The sequence below is a fragment of the Tenrec ecaudatus genome, chromosome 8 (genome assembly GCF_050624435.1).
Source record: "Tenrec ecaudatus isolate mTenEca1 chromosome 8, mTenEca1.hap1, whole genome shotgun sequence".
In the NCBI taxonomy this organism is placed as follows: Eukaryota; Metazoa; Chordata; class Mammalia; order Afrosoricida; family Tenrecidae; genus Tenrec; species Tenrec ecaudatus.
In genome coordinates, this window is record NC_134537.1 from 141,429,509 (window position 1) to 141,452,617 (window position 23,109).

The window sequence follows — 23,109 nt, forward strand, 5'->3', positions numbered from 1 at the left end:
ACTGCCATCAAGTTGATGCTGACTCATGGCGACCCTGTAGGATAGAGTCGAAGTGCCCTGTGAGCGCCCAAGACTGTCACAGTCCAGCGCATCGCCGCTTTGTCACCAGGGCTTCCTGACCAAACTCTCTGCCCACTCATAGTGAGCCAATAGGACAGGGTAGAGCTGCCCTGGGGAGGTTCCAAGACTGTAACTTTTCATCGGAGTAGAAACCCCTGTTTCTCTTCCTGGGAGCGGTGGTGGGAGTGGTGGCTCCATATAGACTACAATAGAAAGGCCATAAAGAATTCCTGATACATATAAAAAGCTGATCAATAATAAAAGTATATTTAAAAATAGTTGCATGAAAACCCAAGGGTTCACTTTGGCACAAAAAATTCACCTATTGGTAAATTGAATGTGCAAAACTACAAACCTAAAAGCAATAACAGATGATATTACTGATTATTAATCTTGCATGTCAGAAAGACTTCTAAACATGGTAACAGAAGACATATAGCAATGTTAAGGGGGAGAGAAAGCAAATTTCATTTTACAGTTAAAAAACTTTAATTATACCAATCACAAATGAAAAACAACAACAGTGGAAAAACAGTTATATCCTAGAAAATAAGTAAGAATTAAGCATCTTTCTTTTTAGGCAACTGTAAAGACAGAGTCCAGGATAAAAATTGGCAAAGAACACAAACAGATTATTTATAAAACAAAGCAAGTTCAGGAAAAAAAATGATAGAAATGTGATTGAAAACTTTAACATGATACCATTACCACCTGTGAAAATGGCAGAGAAATTTAAAAAGTGATGATCTATATGACTAAAATGTAGAGAAACAGCCATTCTCTGGGACTTATCATTAAGCATGAGTATTGAGTGATTAAAAAAAAATCTAAAGACTTTTATTTAGAACTTCATTTTCAAGTTTGAGAGATCATCCTAGTGAGGATCCAGATTCTATGCAAACTTTTAGTTATAAGATATACCAGTACACTTATCTAGCAGCAAAAACGAGAAGACAGCTGTCTCACATTAGCGGTGTGATTATGTAGATTGTGGTTTCAGTAAAGTGGGAAACGTGCTGCTAGTAAGGGTGTTCTTCTCCAGCAGTGGTTTTCAAGCTGGTTTGACTGTCCGTCAGAATCCTGAGGACCTCATGCTCAGAACGGCTCCTTCCTGATGTCACTTCCTGATTCTGGGTTAAATGGCCCTTGGTGTGCACTCTCAGGACACTCTCCCCTCTTCTTACCCTAGTGCTATTCGGATTGCATTCCAGTTGCCTCTTCACTTGTTTGTATTACCCACCAGACTACAGACCCTGAGTAGTTCTGGGAGTGTGTGGAGGACACGGATTTCCATTTCTAATAAGTGCACAAGTGATGCTCATGGTGCTGGCCGGGGGACCACATTTTGAAAACTACTATTTTAGATACATATTTAGTAAAAATATAAATTATGTAAAACAGTGTTTATTTCATTTTTAGAAATGAAAGAATAAGCTGTATTTGTTAAAAAGAAACCACACACACACCCGGAAGAATATATACCAAAAATTTCCCAATGATTATTATGTAATGGAGACACAGGAGATTTCAGTTTCTGGTTTTTGTTAACGTATTTTCTAAACCTTCTCACAGTGAATACCATTTTTAAGTGAAGAAAATGTATCAAAGCAAGTTACAAAACAAAAGGTATGGCAGAAGAAGACCTATTCTTTGCATGTTCATCAGGAGTAGTAACCTTTCAAATATACACAGTTCCTTTCTCTTTCCTCATCCTACACATGCAATCAGTTATCAAGAACTATCAGTTTTGCATTATATTTCTTTAATTTTCCTTCTGCCATTATTTCAGTTTACTTTTCTTGGCTAAGTTTGTGGATTTGTGGAATGGGCTCTTAATCTGGTTTCTTTGACCACCAGTCTCATCTCCTTCCCATCTGTTCTTTACACAGCAGCTGGGCTGATCTTTGTACCATGCAATTTGCAGCATTTAAGGAAATGCTTAAAGTTACTTAATGGGTCTTTAGCTCCTATGATAAAATCCAGACTCTTCGTTCTATTGCTTTTCTTTCACAATTCCTCACTTGCTGCCTTCTCTCCAGACATTCTGACCTTATTTTAGTTTGTATGGGATGCATTTTAGTTCCCCCATCTAGTTCTAGGCTCCTTATTTTCCTTTAAGATACTTATTCACGATTCTATTTCCTAAGTCCATGTTAAATGCCTTTTCTATCTATCTTCATGTCATTCTTGACTTCTGTTATCTGTGCCGTCTACATTGAATTTTGGTTACCTCTTCATTTGTCAGTTTTATCTATTGTACTATAAACCTTCAGAGTAGCAATGAATGCCTGGCATAAGGGGGAGGAGACTCAGTACTAATTGGTGAATGAAAGCATGAAGCATAAAGATTAGCTACAGATATATGCATTTGTGACTTTAAACATAACTCAAGTAATATGATACAGCATTACTGGTTAGAATGAAAGTCCCTTTATTTCCTTGTATTACCAGAAGCTAAACTTGAAAGGGATTTGGAAGAGAATTGCCTTGATGATTAAAGATTTAGAATCAATGAGGCAATGTTAAAGGAATTGAGAGGATTATGAATAACATGAATAACCTGAAAGTTGGCTGAATGATCTGTTAACTATCTTTAACAATACCTATTATTCAAATATTGACTGTCTTGGTATGTGACATGTAGAAAACTTATTATCCAACTATTTTTCATAATAACAATGTGCTTCTGGCAGCAATGAATATCAAAGTACAAGATTAGAGTGAGGTTGGCTGTGATGGTTAAGTTTACTTATCAATTTGGTCGGACCATGATTCTAGGTTATGTGATGATGAAATTTGGAAGTTGTGTAATAATGTAGTCTTCTTCTCTTTTGTGATCTCATGTGGTCATCCTCTATTTTTCCATAATGCCAATTTTTGTATAACAACCTGACCTTTAGAATCTAACCATGGCGTACATGTATAATTGTGGTGATATTGTTTGCCATTGAGCCCATTCCAATGTATAATGACCTCTAGGATAGAATAGAACTATTCTCTAGGATTCTCTGGGCTATCATATTTATGGGAGGTGATTGTCAAACCTTTGCTCCCTCTAAGCAACTGGTAGGTGCAGATTGCTCACTTCGTTTGTCAGCTGAGCACACTGTAACTACGGCAACACCAGGGCTCCCTAGGGTGTACATACACATTTAAGTTCAAAGAGTCGTGATCAGGTGTTAAAACTCTCTCAGTGAGGAAAAAGAAATTGGTTGTGTTTGTAGCAGAATTTAAGTTTAATATATATGGGCAAAAATTTCAGGGGCTGATAGTAAATCTTGCAATTGTTTACTAAGGCAAAGAGAAATACTAGTTCTTTGTTTTAATTTGTGAAAATGTTGTGTAACCTTGTGAGCCAGAAAGTAGTGTAAAGAAAATAGACAAGGAGAATGAGTTGTTGGATGGAAAACCAGTTTGCTCTGTAAATATATGTATAATTAAAGGTGGGTTCTAATGTTTTTCATTTTTCAGAAAGACACAGATAATCGTAGTACACTTACTCTGTGGATTTACAATTCCATTAAACAAACTCATCAGAAGTCTTGTATTGTTGATGGCAAATAGTTCTCTGACTAATCTTAGGTAGATTCACCAATTTCCTCTTTAGTTTTAACAAATTTTAATCTTAATCTATGGAGAGAATCGTAATGTCAAAATCTGAAATGTTAATAATCAATATACCGAGAGCTATTTTGGGGGTAACATGAGCCTAGCAATGTTGACTTGAATGAGTGATGTGGCTCCTATATAATCAGCAGAAATGTAGGTTTAGCTTTCTCTGCAGCTGCAGGAGACATATTTAATTAATACTGAAGCAATTATCTTGACAAGTAAATCAAACTCAATTAGATCTCAATTAGAACACTAACATTTTCTCAAATATTGTATGGTTGCCAGATGGTTACACGTTTTCTTTTTGCTCGTCATTTCTCCCCCCACCCTTCTTCATTTAAAGGGTAACTTCCCCACTATTGGGCTTCTTAAATATAATTACTCAGTTTGCTTTCTTATTTTTTGAGGGAAATTCCAAATTCAAGGCATCATATCTAAAAATTCACCTGATAGTATATAGTTTTGTTTAAGAAATTTGTAAAAATTGCACATTGATTCACTTATAAAATGAATAAATACCAAATAAGAAATCATGGATAATATAGGAAGAGAAGGAATTTAATTCATATTCCTACCAGAGGCATCCTAATTAGAAGTAGATGTATATATATCATTGTGCCATACTTGTATTTCATTTTCAAGTGTACTGAAAGCATTTCATTTTTAGTTTAATAAGGATAGGCAGTCCAATCACACATTGTTATTGAATGCTTACATTAAATTATTAAAGTCAGACATGATTGTAGCATCTTTTACTAGCCACTCAGTTATGTTTAGAATATTGGTGCCTTCAGAGGTTTTCCTTTCAAATAGCCTTTCTAAGGTCAACTGAAGCAATTTAGTTCAAGTCACCTCATCTCAGTCTTCACTAATTTCCTGCATCTTATTTATTGGTTAACTCACAGATGCAGGTAGAAGATAGTTTAATAGACACGGTATAGAATCCTAGATTAGAACTGCAGGCCTTGTGGTCAGAGTGCCAGAAATTTGAATCCTGACCCTGCCACTTCCTAACAGTGAGGTTTTGGGCAAGAAATTCACTCTTTATAATCTACAGGGTGAGATGATAAATGTACTTCAAAGGGTAGTTGATGGATTAAAACAGATGAAAGCTATATAGTATTTAGTATCTACTCCTGACACATAGTAATATTCAGTAAGGATGGCTGTTCTTTCAGTTGTTATTCATTTGCTTAATTGTTACTTAATTCATTTAATTATTCAATAAATATTTACCAAGCAGCCACTCCTGTGCCAGGTTCTGCGGTAGATGTCGCTAATGTATTACTGAACAAAATAAATGTCGGCAGTTGTAAACAAGGTATTATATTACTTGTCAGCTGGAAAACCAAGTGAAAGGAAAATGGCCAGTCTCTCCAGAGCACTGAGCTATATACTGCAACATCTTTTTCGTAGGGACTTTAATGCTTCCTTCCTAAATTTTAATTCCTGTTTTATTTAGCTAAATTTTTAATGGTGCTCTCGTGGTTATTTCTCTCACTCACTGCCATTGCTTCTGACCCTGAGTGACTTTGTCACTGTTGAAGAGGGTAGAAAGCCTCATCTTTCTCCATTGGAATAGCTGGTGATTCAAACTGCTGACTCTTCATTTAGCGTTCTAACCCATTATGTCACCGGACTCCTAGCCTTTATAATATCAGTGTTTACAGTTAATCTGCAGCTCATTTGGGAGACCTAGTAACACAGTGGATTAAGCTTTGGACTGCTAACTGTGAGGATGGTGGTTCAAACCCATTGTTCCTGATCTTCAGGGGAAAACATTCAACATTGTACCAACCAAGCATAATGCCAACTATAGGTTTTTGAACATGTTCTTGATGAAACTTTAAAAAAAGATCTTATTTGTTTGATAATACTGCTGAGTTCTTCTGTATTCTAGCTGATTTCCTCACTAATTGTCTTATCAATTATTGAGATGGGGATGTTGAATTTCTTGATTTCTCTTTTTCAGTTCTATCACAGCTTCTCACTGACTCCATGGGTTGGGCCCTCATTGCTCCTAGTCTGCCTTTACTGATTTTACCCCTACATTGGGTTGGGCTGGAGTCCTTGATTACAACTAGAGAGGTTGGACATTTCAACTCCCCACCCCATTTGGCATTTGATGTCAGGGTGATGGTGGAGGTTTTCGTAAAGTGGTTTTTGCCTCAGGTATAGGAGTTAGTGAGATGGTTTTTTTCTTGTCTTTTCCAAGTTGCTAGCCTCTCTAGAACCCAGGCTGGAATACATGAGACAAAAAACCCAGTGAACTCGTTGCTGTGTAACGGTCCCTAGCTCTTCTTTTCTTTTCCTTGTAGTCTATGCTTCCCCCCCCACCCCCCGCATGCCTTTAAGCATGTGTGCAGGCCTCTTTTCTGTACTTAGTGGGAAGAATAAGGAATAGAAAATTTATTCCATCTTTCCAAAAATGGAAATCATTTTTTCTCCTGATTAGCGTAATCCTCTGCCTTAAGGATTTTTGTTTGTTGTTTGTTCAAGCTTAGGGACATACAGAAGCAGCCTGGATGGGATTTAGGTAGCAGGCCATAATTTGCCACATGCTGTCTACCATCATGATACTCTAGCCACCAACTTTTCCTCATTTTTCAAAAACCCGTCTCCTGGTTTTGGACCTTCATGCATGTGTTTTCTGCTATTTGGACATTGTCCACTTGGTTGTTTCCTATTTATTTTTTATGATCGTAATGAAATGTCATCTTCTGAAAGGAGCCTTTCTCCCTCTCAGCATTACAATTAGATGTTCATCTCTCCAGGCTAAGAGCCCTGCTGGCTAAGTGTTCAGCTACTAATCGACTGTTAGTTGTTTGAACCCCTCGTGGCTGGAGGAAGAAATGACCGGGTGAAGTGCTTCTGTAAACATTAGAGCCTAGGAAACCCTGTGGGGCAGTTTTCCTCGGTCCTGCTGGATCTCATGAATTAGAACCCTACCATAGCAAACATCCTTAAAACATTTTTTATTGTGTTATAGGTTTATTGAGCACATTAGTTGCTCATTCAATAATGTGTGTGTATGATTTTCCATGACATTGTTTGCAATTTCCTAGTGTCAGCTGTGGCCTCCCATTTGTCCTGAGTTCCTTGTTTCCTTTGGTCTTCATTTTCTGTCCTGCTTGTAGGCCATGTTATCTTTTTGATCTCATGTAACTAATTTGTCTAAGGAACATCTTCTAGACTGCTATTTTATTTATTTATTTAGTGGGTTTCAAGCCCATAATTCTTTTAAAAAAACATTTTATTAGGGGCTCATACAACTCTTATCACAATCCATACATATACATACATCAATTGTATAAAGCACATCTGCACATTCCCTGCCCCAATCATTCTCAAAGCATTTGTTCTCCACTTAAGCCCTTTGCATCGGGTCCTCTTTTTTCCCTTCTTCCTCCCCCCTCCCTCCTCCCTCATGAGCCCTTGATAATTTATAGATTGTTATTTTGTCATATCTTGCCCATAGTCTCCCTCCCCCCCCCCTTCTCTGCCATCCATCTCCTAGGGAGGAGGTCACATGTGGATCCTTGTAATCAGTTCCACCTTTCCAACCCACTCACCCTCCACTCTCCCAGCATCGCCCCTCACACCCCTGGTCCTGAAGGTATCGTCCACCCTGGATTCCCTGTGCCTCCAGCTCCCATATGCACCAGTGTACAACCTTCTAGAGTGTTATTATTATTTATTTTACGGGTCTAGTATTTGGCTGAAAGGTGGCTTCCAGGAATGGCTTCAGTTTCATTCAGGGTTGTGTTGTGGGTCTGCATTGCGGGGATTCCTTCGGTCTCTCTCTTTTGTGAATTCGATGTTTTTGTTCTGGATTTTTCTCCCTATCTGCTTGGGGCCCTCTGTTGTGATGCTTGCTGGAGTGGTTGGTGGTGGTAGCCAGGCTGTGTGGGCATGGTTCATACCTTCCATTATTCCAATGGATGAATTGCTTGCTTCAGTCTTTCATTTTCTTTTATTACTAACATTTTAATACAATGTTTACTTAAAGCCTAGCATATGACTGACTCTACACCTGGGGAAATATAGTTTCTGTGCCATCTCACACTACTTTATCTGTAGGTCCTAACAGACACCATGGACACAGATCAGTGACAGTAATCAGACTCATGACTTTTGTATCTCATTTTGTGCTACGTTTCATAACTTCGGGCTTTTATAGGATTTTGGGGATTATTAGATCTTGACTATCTATTCCATGTGGCCTGGCTTGGAAAAGAAAAATCTTTGCCTTTGGGGTTTATTGTTGTTAAAGTTGGTTCTGATTCATAGCAACCCTAAGTACACAAGAAGGAGACACTGTGCCAACCTGAAAGTAGTTGTTATGGGGAAGTCCATCACTGCAGCCGCTGTGATGAGCCATGCTGTGGAGTCTTTGATCCACTGTGATGAGCCATGCTGTGGAGTCTTTGATTTCCTTCATTCTCCTGCTTTGGACTGGAACAGATAAGTCATCGTATTTTAAATAGCTTCACATAAACTTTTAAGATTCCAGATGGTATCCACCAAAGCCGGATTTAGAACATTATGTTTATGAACTATATGCAATATGCAAAAACTCTCTTTCATAACATGCTCAAGTATTCCTTCAAAGAGCTTCTGACAATATACTCAAAATTGATTAATGTGGTTATTTGTTTAATATTTGTTTTTATTCTCACAAAATTATAAGTTCCTTAAAGAACAAACACTGTTTTATCCAACACAATATGCTGCCTCGTAACCATCTGTTCGGGTAGGAAAAAAGAGGGATTCAGAACGACTAAGGGGTATTGACACTGTTGTATAGGTTAATACCCTATTCTAATGTTCAGCACAGTAACTCTTACACACCTCAGTTAAGGATAAGTGAACCTTTGAGTTGCCTCCAAGATACTGTGCTAGATGTCTTACTAATTTAATGTGCATATAAGTCTTCAAGAACACACACACACACACACACGCACACACATTGCAGGCGAGGAACATGAAATTCTAAGAGCTAAACTTACATAAGAGTAAAGCAAACAACCCAACTTGTTGCTGGTGAGTGGATTCTGTCTCATAGCGACCTGTTGAGATGCTAGGAGTACCATACTCCATAGGGTTCCAAGATTGTAACCTTTACAAAGCAGACTGCCCAGTTTTTTTCCTGTGGAGTTGCTGGTGATGTGCCTCATAGAGCTTTCAGTTACCAGCAGTGTCTGATGCTGGCCTGAATTCAGATTAATTCCATTTTCAGTATTCAAGGAATGCTCAACCGAGGCCTCAGAATTTTGCTAGGGATGGAAGTGGAGAGGTGATATTAAAGCAACATCAACAACAAATACTATAAGAGCTTGTCCAATTTAATGGTGGTGGTGGTGGTGGTGGTGGTGGTGGTGGATATGCTTCTCTGTTTAGAATCCCTGCATCTCCACCTGCTGGTAGACATAGTAGTTGCTGTTAGGGTCAAACTTTGGATAGAGAGGGCAATTTTGTGTTTTACAATTGTCTACGAGGCAGAATTAAATAAATGAAAAACTAACATAGAAATAAATAACAAATACCAATGGGTACATCAAGGAAGGTATAATTTTTCCAGTTGGATGATTCCTAAAAGTTGATTCCCCCTGCTCCCTCCCCTTTCTCCCCCCCCCCCAATGGGTAGTTAATGAGGCTGTTGATTAAAATAGGTATCTGGCACTTACTTCCGAGGATGAGCTAATATGATCTAGTCTTCTCCTAGGTGTAACATTGGGTGCTGAGAAGTAGAGGGAAAGCTAAGTAAGATGTAAGAGGTAACAAATATTAAAAATAGGCTTATTTTCCTCTAGAAGCTTGGTCTCCATGACTGTGCTTTCACAAACATAATCGTTATTTTCAAAGCAATTTTTAAATTATGTATTAGGTGGGAATTTGCATTTCAAATGATGAATACAAAATTGATGATGCGAAAAATTAAAACATTCTTAATTCTTAATCATACTGTACCTGTGTGCAATTGTGTATCTTATTTATACATTTGCTCATAAACATTTTCCATGTTGTTTGAGTATGTTCCATGTAAACCTAACTTCTAATGGATGTTTGCATTAATAATTTTTACCTTAAATATTTAGGTTATTTTCAAGTTTTTTGCTTTTAATACGAAAATACCAACTATGTGTTGGTATCCTCTTACACATGAAGATAATTTCTTTAGAATAGATTCTGAGAAACGGAATTCTTTTTTTTTTTTGGTCTGTTTATGTGTGTTTTAAAAAAACATTTTATTAGGGGCTCATACAACTCTTATCACAATCCATACATACATCAATTGTGTAAAGTACATTTGTACATTCATTATTGCCCTCATCCTCAAAACATTTGCTTTCCAATTAAGCCCTGGCACCAGCTCCTCATTTTTCCTCCTCCCTCCTTGCTCCCCACTCCCTCATGAACCCTTGATAATTTATAAATTATTATTTTGTCATATCTTACTCTGTCCGACATCTCCTTTCACTCACTTTTCTGTTGTCCGTCCCACAGGGAGGAGAAACAGTATTCTTGAACCAAAGAATGCAAACATTTTTCAAGCTCTTATAGCACATTCAATTTAAAAAACAAAAAGACTTGTCAAATGTTCATTTTTTACTGATACTTACAGAGAGTTTCTGTCTTATTTTATTGCTAGTAGTAGGTATTGTTATCTTAAATTTTAAGAATAGAATAGTTTTACCTTGCATTTCTGCAGCCACTATTAAGACTAAACTTTTTTGTTTTTTAAATCTATGCACTTTATTACATTTTTTTCCTTTTAAAAATCATTTTATTGGAACCGATTACAAGGATCTACATGTGACCTCCTTCCTGGGGGACAGACAACAGAAAAGTGGGTGGAGGGAGACTTCGGACAGGGCAAGATATGACAAAATAATAATTTATAAATTATCAAGGGCTCATGAGGGAGGGGGGACTGGGAAGGGAGGGGAAAAATGAGGACCTGATGCCAGGGGCGTAACTGGAGAGCAAATGTTTTGAGAATGATGAGGGCAATGAATGTACAGGTGTTCTTTACACAATGGATGTATGCATGGATTGTGATAAGAGTTGTACAAGCCCCCAATAAATCATCTTATTAGGGGCTTGTACAACTCTTATCACAATCCATGCATACATCCATTGTATCAAGCACATTTGTACATTTGTTGCCCTCATCATCCTCAAAACATTTTCTTTCTACCTGAGCCCTTGTTATTAGCTCATTTTCCCCTCCCTCCCCATGTCCCTTCTCTCACGAACCCTTGATAATTTATAAATTATTATTATTTTGTCATGTCTTACACGATCAGCCTTTTCATTTCACCTGCTTTTCTGTTGTCCGTCCCTCAGGGAGGGAGTTATATGTAGATCCTTGTGATCTGTTCCCCCTTTCTACCCTAGGCTCCCCTTCCCCTCCTGGTATCGTTCCTCTCATTATTGGTCCTGAGCAGTTTATCTGTCCTGGATTCCCTGTGTTTCCAGCTCTTATGTGTACCAGTGTACATCCTCTGGTCTAGTTGGATTTGTAAGGTAGAATTAGGGTCATGGTAGTGGGGGTTGGTGGGCGGGCATGAAGCATGATTGAACTAGAGGAAAGTTGTATGTTTCATCGTTGCTACACTGCACCCTGACTGGCTCATCAACTCCCCGTGACGTGACCCTTCTGTAATGGCATGTCAAGTTGCCAAAGATGGGTTTTGGGTCTCCACTCCGCACTCCCCCTCATTCACAGTGATATGATTTTTTTGTTCTTTGATACCTGATACCTGATGACACCTCGTGATCACACAGGCTGTTGTGCTTCTTCCATGTGGGCTTTGTTACTTCTCAGCTAGATGGCCACTTGTTTATCTTCAAGCCTTTACGACTCCAGCTATCTTTTGATAGCTGGGCACCATCAGCTTTCTCCACCACATTTGCTTATGCACCCATTTGTTTTCAACGAACATGTTGGGAAGGTGAGCATCATGGAATGCCAATTTAATAGAACAAAGTGTTTTTGCATTGCTGGAGTATTTGAGTGGAGGCCCAATGTCCATCTCCTACCTTAATACTAAACCTATAAATATGTGCACATAGATCTATTGCCCCACCATCATATATAAATATATTTACATATGTACATGACTTTATTTAGATCGCTATAAATACCCTTTACCACCTAGTTCTTTTCTTTATTTCCTTTTACTTTCCTCTTGTCCCACTATCATGCTCAGCTTTCATTTGGGTTTCAGTAATTCCTCTAGGTTACATTACCTTTGATCAAGCCCTGCCAGGCCTCCTGCCTCGTCCTTGCCACCGATTTTGGATCACTTGTTCCTTTCTCACTGGGTTTGTTAACACCTGCTTCCTTTCCACTGCCTTCCCCTCTCCCATGTTACCCCAGAACCTTTGTTTTCTCTTCCAGATTGTTTATTCCACCTATCTTATCTAGATAAACCTGCAGAGATAATAATATGCACAAAAAACAAGATAGAGCAAAACAAAGCAACAAAAGAAAACAGCAACAAAAAAATAACCAATGACAAAAAAAGAAACACCTGTAAATAGTGCAAGGTCTGTTTGTTGAACTTTGGGAGTGTTTTCTGGTTGAGTCTGTTGGGGTGCCACCTTATGACTAAAATTTTAACATGTTTATTCACTACTTAGATATGTTTCTCTTTTGTGGAGTCTGTATATTTCTCTTGTTCATTATTCTTTTCTACTAGAAAGTAGCACTCAGTTTTTTGTTGTTATTTTAATCCTCAGCTTGTATTTACTCTCGTACATTGATTTAATTTTCTTTGCGATCTTGTTTTCATGCCTCAGTATTTTTATTTGAGCACTCTTCCCTTTTAAAAGCATTTGGATTTTTCTTGACAATGGCTTGTTATAAAAATCTACATTTTTCTTAGGTGATATCAGTATTTAGTGGTTAATTAATGAATTTATGAATATGTGTTTCCTGAATATTTACTACTATACCATATTGCCATCTCACATAATGTCATATACTAGGTAGGTGAAAAAGTAATGCTACAAAACCAGGCTGCTGTTGTAAGGTGCTGTTGAGTTGGTTATACCCATAACCAACAGAAAGAAATATTGCCTGGTCCTGTGCCATCTTCACCAGCCTTGTTTTAATTGAGCCCATTGTTGGAGCCACTGTGTCAATTTGTCTCATTGAAGGGCTTCCTCTTTTGTTGGGCATCTACTTTACTAAGCCTGATGACCCTTTGTGTTTCTAAGACCATAAATATTTACAGGAGTAGAAAGCTTCATTTTTCTCTTGCAAAGCAGCTGGTGGTTTTGAACTGCTAACCTTATGGTTAGCAACTTAACACATAACCCTACTCCACCAGGGTTCCTTCTCTAAAACAAAACCCAAAGTGTGAAACTGTTGTTTCTTGACCTATCTTCTATGTAGGTCTATGCACTTATGAAAGGGTTAGACTCTCTAACCCTTCCCAGGTCAAAATAGAAATTTTGACTTCCTTCAGAGACTCACTGTGATCCTTTTCAATGCTCCTTGAATTTTGGTAAAGAAGTCCGAAGGAGCAAGATCTAAACTGTAGGATAGATAATGTAAGGTTTCCCAACAATGTCTCATAGGACAGCCTTTGCTCTCCTCAAAGAATGAGCAGATAGGTGCATTATCCTGACTTGGCCACTTGGTGGGGATTCCTTGGTATAATCTTCCTGACCTTTTTGTCAACAGTGTGGCTTTTAGATTTCAGAAAACACCTCCCCAACGTGTCCTTTGAGACAATCTGTCAAGGTATTCCTTTCGTGTGCCAGAAAACAGTATCACTTTGCCAACCTGCTTTTCTGCCTTGAATTTAATTGGCCCAGCTGAGGTCTCCAGGAGTCACTGTTTTGATTGAATCCTTTTTTTTACAATAATGAAATTAAGACAAGTGTATTACTGAGAGAGCTTGTGTGGATCCATCCACTGATTGCACAGACTTGTTAAATATGTTTTATTTGGAATAAGCCAATATATGTGTCAACTGAACTCCATTAGCAATAGTTTTTGCCTCACCAGATTGCCCTTTGTAAACAGGAGTTGCTTTCTGTAGGGTGTGCTAATCACTGGTGGTAATGCAAAGTCATGATGAACATGCTATTGTGTAGTTTGCTATGTTAGCGCATCACTTTGGGATTATTTAGTTTGGTGATTTGATATGATGCCAAAGTGTCTCCTTTAGGGTTGACTACTGTGGCATTACATTATTATTACTGCTTCCTCTTGAGAGTTACCCTGGAGTGTTTGAAATTTTTTTTCCAGGGCAAAAATACAATTAATGTGCTTTAGGATTGCCATTGCTCCTACTATAATTGTTTAATTAGCTAGCTTGGGAGTTCTTTTCTCTTTTATTTAGCTTAAGAAGTAATTGTATACTTCCTAAATTTTGACAGCATTATTTTAAAGTTGTTTAAAGATGGTTTTGTTTTCTGTTAAGAAAAAGAATACATGCTTGTTGAGCAATATGGAAGAGGAAGTAGGAGTGTGATGGTCTTAGACTGGAACGCACAGTGGAAGAGGTGGGGGTGGAAGGAAGGAGTCATGGACATGGCTAAGAAGAGGTCTTATTAGGAAAGGTGTCGCTTGTTCAGTTAACTCCATTTAAATCAAGCACATTTGTAAATGATTGCAGTGGGGACTGTGTAGATCTAAGGGAGTTAGCCACTACTCCAGTGGATTATTTCCATGGGACAGTATAAACTCAATGTTAAGAGATCTTAATTTCTCTCCCCTCCCTCCCCTAAGAGTTTGATGCCTTTTTATGTGAACTCCTAATGTCTAAATATTGAAAGGCCACATGTACGTGATCTCTCAAATAGACCTATAGAGCAAATGGGGATGACAGTCTGGATCAGAGGTTCTCAAACTTTTAAAACAGGGGGCCAGTTCACTGTCCTTCAGACCCGCTGGAGGGCCGGACTATAGTTAAAAACAAAAAAACAAAAACTATGAGCAAATTCTTATGCACACTGCACATATCTTATTTTGAAGTAAAAAAAAAAACCAAACAGGGCAAACATACCCTGGGGACCGGATAATGTCCTCAGCGGGCTGTCGTTTGAGGACGCCTGGTCTAGATATAAGGCTAACCATGGTGGTACATCCCAAGAATTACCATATGGTGAGGAAAAACATGTTGTGTGTGGAAGACAGGGTTTACTAATCACTGAAGGAAAGAGAGGAGGTATATTTGGGAAATAATGGGAATACCTTTACTTGTAACTGTTTCTCATTTTTTACATTATATTGCATGTCATTGCCCTAATAGTATATATAAGCTGAAGAAATATGAGTTAGATATAAAGACCAATAAGTAGGTAGCTGATTGAGTATAAAACCTGATGATAGAATAAAAGATTGCTGCCAGTGGATTGTAAGGGTCCTTTATCTGTGTTCTGTGTTGAAGAATATATTTTTATTTCCAGTTAGTAGCAAATGTTATGAGTTAACAACAATTGTGAGGATGATGTAGGGCAGGCAGTGTTTTGTTCTGTTGTGCGTGGGTGTCTGCGAGTCTAGGAGTCACTCGCAGGCACCTTACAACAATAGCATGAATGGTTTGACAGTCATGGTATTGAATGAGGGTAAGCCTGGAATCCATGAATTAGGACAGTTTAAGAAACTTAAGCATCAGAGACTGGTGGTTTGAGCAATGGAGAAGGGATAAAGATGCAGGTTGTGGATGCAATAGTTTGAGGCATATATCAAGTTAGATTTCTGAGGTATTAAGCCAACTGTTCATGACCTTTAGATGGCCTCTAAATACTAATTAGGAGTCCTGGGTATTCTTCTCCTAATGTTTGTTCTCTTCTTAATAAATCTATCATTTCTATGAAGGAAGTATTGCTACCAGCTCATAGAGACCTTTATTAAAAATATCAAAGTGGGAAGCTATTGTTTCCCAGCAGATCCTCAGCTATGTCTATACATTTCTGAAAATGTCTAGACACTTCTGAAAACAGCATTCTCATTTCCTTTTTTTTAAAAAGAAATTAGAGTTTTATCTATACACAAATAAGTTTACTTAAAAGCATTCTCATTTCTTTAACTCATCCCTGAGGAATTCTACACTGATTTATACCACATCAAAATGGCATGGCAGTTTGGGCACCCTCAGTTCACTCAAATATTGCTTGTTTTAAATGTTCTTTGTGTTTGAGAGGTCTGAAGAGGTAAAATCAGGACAGTAGAGTGGGTGGGATAAGGTTTCTCAGTGCAGTTCTTGTAGGACAGCCTCTGCTACTGCTGAAGAATAAGCAGGTGCATTGAGCTCAAAAAAATGCCGTGGTGCAACTTCCGGACTGTTTGCTCACCCACGCAGCGTTACTTTTCTAAGCCATCCTCCCTCATGCGCTTCCATTACTGTCCTATGCCCTTCAAGAAAATCTACCCAGATACCTCTTTGGAAGCCCAGAAGGGTCTCCTGCTCTTCTTCTTTTTTAAGTTTAAGGAGAACATTTCTTTATTTATTTTTAAAAAATCATCTTATTGGGGGCTCTTATAACTCTTATCACAATCCATACATACATTCATTATGTCAAACATATTTGTTGCCCTCATCATTCTCAAAACATTTGCTTTCTACTTGAGCCCTTGGTATCAGCTCCTCATTTTTTATCCTTCCTCTCCACTGCCCCCTCCCTCATGAACCCTTGATAATCTATAAATTATTAGGGTTTTGTCATGTCATATACTCTCTGATGCAGAAGGGTTTCTTCTGTGTTGACCTCTGTGCCTTAAATCAAACTGGCCTAGTAGATCTCCTGGGCAACCACTGCTGGGACTGAACCTTTTTTTGAAGGCCCCCTACCAAGATTAAGACCATTGTATTGCAGAGTGAACTGGCCTGCACCAGTCACTGATTGCAGAAATGTGAGCAAACTGGTTTGTTTGGACTAACCACGTGCCTGCATGATCTGGACCGCTACTGGCAGTACTTATTTTTGCTTACCCTTGTATTGTGGAATGTGAGTTCACATACAATCATGACTTTCCTGTTCACAGTTTTCTTTTCTTCTATAAGTGAAAAAATGATGTACTTTCCATTTTTAATTTTCCTAGGTTTTTTGAGGCTTTCTGACAGAAGGGAAAACATTGCTTTTATTACTTGAGTTATACACTAGCACTGATATAAGAAAGGCAGGGCCACTATTAAATTTTGAGTGAGGGTAAATTCAGAAGAGAAAAGTAGATAAGTAGAAATTTAGATGGATAACTGGACCATATAAGCTTAGACTCTAAAACCATGGAAAACTTAGTTTCATAAAAACCACAGTAAATTCAATGGAAAATCATTGCTTAGTGTAAATGATGACCAAATGTGAATTGGAGGTGAGTGAATTTCTGGAGAGACTTGTAATGGCTCTGCTATGGTGGTCTTGCAATAATGGAAGGAGACTAGGAGTTTCCTCTGATATTTATATAACTCAGTAAAAGACCAATAATCTCAAGGGAATGCCTGATATTTGGGATCTTGAACAAGAGCGCAGGAATTTGGAGGTAATTGGTATAGCCTGAAGCCTGTCTTGGCATGTACTAGCAAAAAAAAAAAAATTTTTTTTTTTTTTTTTGAAAAAAGGGTTCTTACTCCAGATGTGTTCCATAGGAGAGTTTCTCATGAGTTGAAATTCTGGAATGAGGACTGTGGGGGAAACCAGAAATTGATGTTCCTGTCCCTTCTTGTGGACAGAGAAGAGGTCTGTTCCCCTTCAGAGTCTGACAAATTTTGTGTAAGAGACAGCAGAAATCAGTGATACTAATAGGACTGTTGTTAGGATTGGAACACATGTTTGAACATGCAATTACAGACAGACGTGGATAGTCTATAAATGGCGCATTTGAAATTTCATGAGTGAATAAATGTTAAATAGTATTGGTTTTTTAAAATGATTTTTTAATATAAAAGAATAAGAAAAAAAACCAACCCTTTATGTTCTTGAGCTTGGAGAAATGTATGGAAAGATATACTGACAGACTGCCATCATTGATTAGGAGGTCGAACGAAGAATGGCCACTATTCCAAAAAGTCTCTTTCAAATTTCAACTCTTCCATGTATTTATTAGTTGTGTGACTTAGGGGCACAGCCTCTTTTGTGTGTTTCTTCCATAGGGGTGATATGAGAATTAAATAAGATAATATGTATGTAATACTTAGAACAGTACCTGGCACATGGTAGGTACTGTATCATAGGGGTGGCCCTGCAGCATTTTAAACACTACTGTCACAGCTTCCAGCATCACAACAACATACAAGCCAGTACAATACTACAAACTGACAAACAGTGTTCCACATTACTAGGAAGTGATCCATGTGTCTAATATATATAACAAACCTTTCCATTTAAATAATTTTTTAATGTAAAATTCAATGTTATTAATTGTATTCACAATGCTGGACACGATTTCTGTTACTATGGGGTGTTGTAATAAATATCATGTTAATTTAGTTCTAATATTCATACAAGGAGCCTGTCTGGATGGTGGTGGCATCGGGTTTCATAGGCATCTAGGGCCTACCTTACCAGGTCCTGGTGACAGCTGGGGCCTTCCTTGATTGGGGACACCTGGGGACTTTCATACAGGAGACCAGAGACAGCTGGAGCCTCCGCTCCCACAAATATTTAAAGCACAGGTTCCCAAACTTATTTGGCCTGCCCGCCCCTTTTCACAGGGAAAAAAAAGATGTACTCAGTACCAACTGATAATTATAAACTTTTGTACTATAGCCCATAATCCAGGATAAAGTGTAGGCATTGCTTTTTCAGCCCTCCTGCATCATCCCAGTGTCCCCTGGTGCTCCATCATCACCTATTTTGAGAAACACGGATTTGCAGTCTCAGAAACTAGAAGGGGGAAGTTCTACTATGTTGTATAGGGTCACTACGAGATGGATTGGCACCATGGCATAACAGTGGACTCTAGCCTAAGAAGAATTGAGAGGATGGCACAGGACTGGGCAGTGTTCCCTCTGTTGTGCATAGGGCCACTATGGGTCAGAACTGACTGAATGGCACTTGATAACAAGAAGAACATGAATTGTAATAGAATAGATGACAGCGGATTTTTATGATAAATGTGTACACAGACTTTCATGTAAACATATTAAATATGTGAATTGATATTATTTTTTTGTTTTTTTATAAAGTGAAAATCGAAGCTTTGAAAAATTAAATTACTTATTCTAAATCATATAATCCGGTAAGTATTACAGCTATAATTCAAATTCATGTTTAACTGATTTCCCCATACTTCTTTAATTATATACCACCCACTGCCATCAAATCAGTTCCAACTCAATGACCTTTTGGGACAAAAAAGAGCTATTCTTTAGGGTTTCTGAGACAGTGACTCTTTAAGGGAGCTGACAGCCTCGTCTTTCTCATGTGCAGCAACTGGCGAGTTCGAATCTCTGACCCTTGCAACTCATTTACTTGCAGTATCACCAGGGCTCCTAATTACATACCAATTTCTCCAAATATCTAGATACTTGTTTTGATTATTTGAAAATCTTAGATGCTTTTTGATCATTTGTTCCTTGAGATCCTTGTTGTTTGAGCAACATATGTAGAAGAAACTTCGGTAAAAACAAAGTTAATGACATTTGCTTTCTAGGATTGTAACAGCTTTTATAGTAAGACAGGGAACTGTCTTATATATTGCTCCATCTCATTTGAATGCTCCTTAAATTTTCTCAGGATTCTGGATTTTGTGTTTCCCTTATTATGCATGTTTATGGATATTTGTCTAAACTTTGAAACTTTGATGTGTTATTTTGTTTTCTAGTCCTATCATTTGTATTTCTAATATATAATTATTTTTAAAATTTAAATTAATTTAAGCCTATTGCTAATACATGTTTTCTTACTAGTGATTATAGTTGTACCTAAAATAACAGTATCTAATTTTTCATTAACTATTGCAAGTTACATAGACCAACCATCAAGACTGTCTATAGGCTATATCAGCTTTTCTCATAATTTCATGATCCTTAGCTTGATTAATCAAATCTTCTCTTCCTGACAAGATTGTTTGATAAACACATCAGAGCCTCAGTTGACCTCTTTTATTCCAGTACATCATTGAGATAACCAGATCACTTGCTACCTCCTTTATATAGCTTTGCGATATCATCAATATTATAATACTGCATAATTCTGTTAGATCAAGCATAACTGCAACCATCAGTTTCAAAATATTTTCTTTGTTCTTGAACTCTTTGATATCAGCTCCCCTTTATCCCTGCCCCTCCAACCTGCCCCCAGGAGCCCTTGTTATTATATATTATTTTTTTGCCATACCTTACTGTCTATAAAACTTTTTGCTTTGAAATAATTATAGAATATTTTAAAGGTAATTCAGAGAAATTTTGTGTACCTGCCATCTAGTTTCCCCCAATGGCCACATGTTGCTATTAATAATTTTTCAATCTTTTAAAAAATTCAAGTTGAAAGTTTCTTAATTCTTAGTATGTTATATGGTTTTCAGTTATATAATAGACATTTTATGTGTTACATTGAGAGGCTCCAATTTAAATCCAGTTTTACAGGCCTCCTTGACCTTGCTTCAGCAGGGACAGAGCTTAGTTTTCTTCCTTATGGATCAGGATGTACCCACAATTTCTTTAGTAATAAATTTGCCTTTTGCCTTCTTACTCTTTACACTTTATTAGACTTTTCAATGTCACTCTTCTTAAAATAATTTTGTCAAACAAAATTCTTTGTTCTGTGATTTTTCTCCCCATCTCTCTTAACCACCTAGTGCTACTGTAGCAGAAGTACTGCAAGTGGGAGGCTCTGACGAAAGGAGCTGTACTTTCTCACGGGTTTGAAGGCTAGAAGTCTCAGTCCAGGGAGACTTTCTGCATCTGTTTGCTGTGTAAGAAGATCCTTGTCTCTTCAGTGTCTGCTTCCTGGCTGCAGGAAGATCTCCATGTAGCTTGGCATCTTTCTTACTTGCATTTCTCTTCTGTTTGGTTATTTAATCTCTTTAATATTACACAAGAGATTGACTTAAGATATACTTTATATTAATTATGTCTTATTAATGTGACAAAGATTTCATTCACAAATGGAATTATAACCATTTAGGATTTTCAACACACATTTTTGGGGGCCATAATTCAATATGTAACATTTCATTTTCTCACTCCCCCAAATTCATGTCCTTTCTATCTAAAACTCATTCTCCCTCTCATATCATTCTAAAACTTATCTCAACCCAAAGGCTAAAACCTCATTTTTTGAATCTCCTAACTGTTGGTGAGACTTTGGGTAGTCTCGCTTTATTTTTTAATGGAAATTGAGCTACCATGTGAGGAACTTCGGGTATTCTATCCTAGGGTAAAATTCCTTTTCATCTGGGAACCTGTGACATCTAGATAACAAATGATCTGTTTCTGAAGTACAGTGGTGGAATAGAGACAAGATAAGACTTTTCCACTAGAAGTGGGAGAAAATGGAGGGAGAGCAGGAGTAACGGGAACCAAGCAAGTTAAAAACTCAGCAGAACAATGTTCAGATTTGAAAATAATCTCCTGTTCTATGAGACCGTTTGGACATGAGCTCTGGACTCTGGGAGTTGGCCCAGAGTAGAGGCCCATTGGCTGAAGGCTTCAGATCTGCGTTCCAGACTGCGTGGCAATTCTGCTCCTTTCTCTTAGTCCGTCTGAGCGGGGACCCTCCTCTCACAGCTCTAGCACTCCCGTTTTCTGCTTTTTGGGAAGGGCATTCCAAACCTTTCCTTTTGGGACAGTTGCCCCATCCACTTGGCTCCCCTTGTCATACCACGCTCACAAGTGTGAAACCTAGGACGCTGTGACTCTGCCCTTTGAAAGCTAGCAGACTGTGGCCTGTCTTTTGAAATTGAGAAGGTCCTGATTCCAATGTTCTTGCAAATGGTCTTGCTGATTGCTGAACTCCTATAGAGATGGTTCCCCCAGCCCCCGCCACTTTGAAGGACAATACATATAGCACTTTTAGCCTGCTTCTTGCCTGTAGAATTTTAAGAGAGGCTGACAGTGGTCTTTCCTTTCATTCTTTCTCTGCCTCCTTCAATCTAAACTGATGAGTTTTCTGTTGTGGTAGTTCATTAGACCCATGAGCCATAGGCCTAGTTTCTTAAACACAAGAATATGTGGTTTATACAGCAGACTTTTTCCAGTCTTTTGGTTCTGTTTTTATTTTGTGCAGTTCATTTTTAAGTCCTCTTGCCTTTTACTATATGTAGTAAGGAGAAACCAACCATACAGCACCTTTGAGACCCTGCTTAGAAATCTCCTCAAGCAGATGTCCACGTTTTACTTTCTACCCAACATTTATATATAATCCAGACAAGTTCTTTACCAATAAAAAGCACTGCTGTTCTTCCATTGTCCAATCAGGTGGTCATCAATTTCTTTTAAAATCTCTCCTGAAGCACATTTAACATCCACATTTTTAGCAACATTATTGGGGTAGTAGTTATGCATTAGGCTGTAACTGCAAAGCCAGGAGTTCAAAACTACCAGCTGCTCTATGGGACAAAGACAGGGCTTTCTAATCCTGTAAAGAGTTACATTATCAGAAACGCATGTGGCGGTTCTACCCTATCTTATAGGACCACTCTGAGTTGGCATAGACCGATGGCAGTGAGTTTGGAGTTTTATGGATGCTGGCACTGTATACATTCTCTAATACTGTAGAGAGTTTCTCTATAGCCCTTGTCATTTCTTTCTGAGTTTCCACCAGAATTTGGCATCTGTACTTATTCCAATACTTGTCTTAAAGCAATGGAGACTTTTACTATTAAGCACTTTAAACTTCTCTAATTTCTACTTATTACTCAGTTCTCAAACAATATTCACATTTTAGCCAGCTGATAGAGGAGTACCTCACTCTTACAACTCCAAATTGTGTCAAAGTTATCTAGTACTGCTTTAACAGAGATCACAGGTTGGTGGTTTTAGCAAATACAGTTGTTTTCTTACAGTGTAGGAATCTTGAAGTTCAAATTCAAGGTGCTGACTATCAGGGAACCCTTGTTTCTTCAGGATCTGCTTCTTGCTTTCTTGGAGATTTCCATGTTTCTTAACATCTATCTTACCTCATGTATCATGGATTAAATGGTGTCCCCTGGGCCATGATTCTCAGTTTTGGAAGTTATATAATGATGCACTTTGGACAGTTTGTAATGATTTAATTATCCTCATGATGTGATCTGATATAACTAGTCTTCATTTGTGATATGTTGTAAATCCTGACCTTTGTGTGCTAATGAGGCAGGATTATGGTAGGATGCTTTACCCTTACTCATTTCACAGCCCTGGCCCCACTGTAAGGGGAGTGAGTTTCCAAGGGGTGTGTTCTGCATGATGTTTTTATCCACAAGAGATAAAAGAGGAGCAAATTGAGCAGAGAAGGTGACATCTCAGCACCACCCAGAGAAAACTGCAAGCA

General features: G+C 38.1%; 1 protein-coding gene across 1 annotated transcript in view; it reads left to right on the forward strand.

The window, feature by feature from the left end:
• The window catches only part of EXOC6B (exocyst complex component 6B), a 567,559-nt gene that overhangs the window by 169,169 nt on the left and 375,281 nt on the right, over positions 1 to 23,109 (forward strand). The gene's annotated exons all lie outside the window — the stretch shown is intronic.